Genomic DNA, 2,500 nt, shown 5'->3' on the forward strand with positions numbered 1-2,500 from the left:
GAATTCGAGGCGCCGCTCACGGACCACGCCATCGCACGACGAAGCGAGGGAAGGCGTGGACGCGAGAGCGTCTTTTGGGTTCACCCCGCGCATGGGATGCGAGGGGCGAAAGGCGACCGTTTGCACGTGCACAATGCCTAGGCAGTAGGTATGCAGCACAGGAAGTTCCGACGTCCGACCAGCCTAGATTGCGCTTCATCCGTCACCGAGTTGGCATGCGAGTTAGGACGTCGCTGCTCGAAGCAGGGATCCAACCTAACCACACATGCCCAATACCACTCATGCGCCGTACGTGAATAGCTCCGGAAATGCACGCCCGACATCCACCCCGCCGCCCGACATTAGATGTCGTGCGACGACGCCGATGCCTTCTTTGCAAGGCCAATGCTACACCCGCCGTTGCGCGCCGCCCAAGGGAGTTGAGAATTTAATCACTGCAAAGATTGTTGGAGGAAGACCAAGGTTCACACAGGGGAACCGCCCACGCCCGGTCCATCATAGCGTCTGGCCGTACATGGCCTTACGTGCCCCGTGCGTGCGACGCCTAGAGTTAGCCGTAACAGGAGCTCTAGAACTCGCCACTCGCCCGAAAGCACTGCCGTTTCCACACCAAACGCTATAATAAAACCGATCTTGAGAAGTTCCCTCGGCGGCGCACGTTCGCCCCGCAGACGTCGCTGGCATGTTTTTGTAAGCGCCCAACGGCGTAGCACGGACGAGCCATGCATGCCATCAAGCTCCCACGCAGCACGCCTACTAAGCCCACAGACGCCCATGGCATCCGCCTTGTAACGCCTCGGTCGCCCCGCAGACGTCGTCGACATGTTTTTGCAAGCGCCCAACGGCGTAGCACGGACGAGCCATGCATGCCATCAAGCGCCCACGCAGCACGCCTACTAAGCCCACAGGACGCCCTTGACGTCGCCTGCTTTCGCCTCAGTTGCCCCGCAGACGTCGCTGGCATGTTTTTGTTGACGCCCAACGGCGTAGCACGGACGAGCCATGCATGCCGTCAAGCGCCACGCAGCACACCTACTAAGCCCACAGGACGCCCATGACGTCCGCCTGGCCACCGCCTCAAACGCCCCACAGACGTCGCGGGCGTGTTTTTGTAAACGCCCAACGGCGTAGCACGGACGAGCCATGCATGCCGTCAAGCGCCCACGCAGCACGCCTACTAAGCCCACAGGACGCCCTCGACGTCCGCCTGCCTTCGCTTCAGTTGCCCCGCAAACGTCGCTAGCATGTTTTTGTAGACGCCCAACGACGTAGCACGGACGAGCCATGCATGCCATCAAGCGCCCACGCAGCACGCCTACTAAGCCCACAGGACGCCCTCGGCGTCCGCCTGCGTTGCCCACTCGACCCGTCGACGTCGCCAACGTGTTTTTGTAAACGCCCAACGGCGTAGCACGGACAAGCCATGCATGCCATCAAGCGCCCACGCAGCACGCCTGCTAAGCCCACGGGACGCCTATGCCGTCTGCCTGCCTGCGCCTCAGTCTGCCTCCAACACCTCTACCCCCCTTATATATGCTTAAAAAAGTTTTGCCCATGTGACAGGAGTAGACATGGATTTTCCAGAGAATCATAATGAAAATGTACAACCCAAATATGCGCGGTCTAAGGTACAAACACACATCAGCCTTCATAATTGACTTTAATATGTATAAAAAAATATTTTTCAACAATTTTTTTAATTTTTATTTTTTTCGAAAATTCCGAAAAATTAGTAATAAATTAATAAAAAATAGGGAAAATATCGAAAAAATATGAAATCAACTCCGAAAATTCACAAATAAATATGTGAACCTTAAAATATAAAATTTAATAAATTTTAATTTTTAAAAAGAGACGTAAAAAATTAAAAAGCGTAAAAATAAATTATAAAATAATGATTAAAAGTCAGAAAAATATGGAAATGCTCGAAAACACTTCTCAACATGTCAAATTAATGATAAGATGCATATTTGCACAAACAAAAGATGTTTCAATATCGTACGAACCGTAAAAGTAACGAAAATGATGCGAAAGAGCACGTTAGGCGGAAACGTTTGAGAATAGATAATGGAAAGTAGATGAATATGTTTGTTATGCATGGAGGTTGTTTCAAAATCCTTTGATTTATGTACGCCATGAACATCCGCATGTTTTGTTTGGAACTCGATGAATGTTGCGCAAGCCACGACCGATGCGGGCAGGCCACGGCCGACCGTTGTGTGCAGGCACGTCCGACGACGGCCGACCGTTTGTGCTGTCCAAGGGCTATGATGGCATGCCACGCCCGACGACGGCCGACCGTCTATGCTGTCAAAGGGCGAAGATGGCATGCCACGCCCGACGTCGTTCGACCGTGTGTGCTGCAAAAAGGCGAAGATGGCATGCCACGCCCGACGCCGTTCGACCGTGTGTGCTGCCCAAAGGCGATGATGGCATGCATGCCACGCCCGACGTCGTTCGACCGTGTGTGCTGCCCAAAAGGCGATGATGGCATGCCACG

Source organism: Solanum lycopersicum, chromosome 2 (genome assembly GCF_036512215.1).
Source record: "Solanum lycopersicum chromosome 2, SLM_r2.1".
Classification (NCBI taxonomy): domain Eukaryota; kingdom Viridiplantae; phylum Streptophyta; class Magnoliopsida; order Solanales; family Solanaceae; genus Solanum; species Solanum lycopersicum.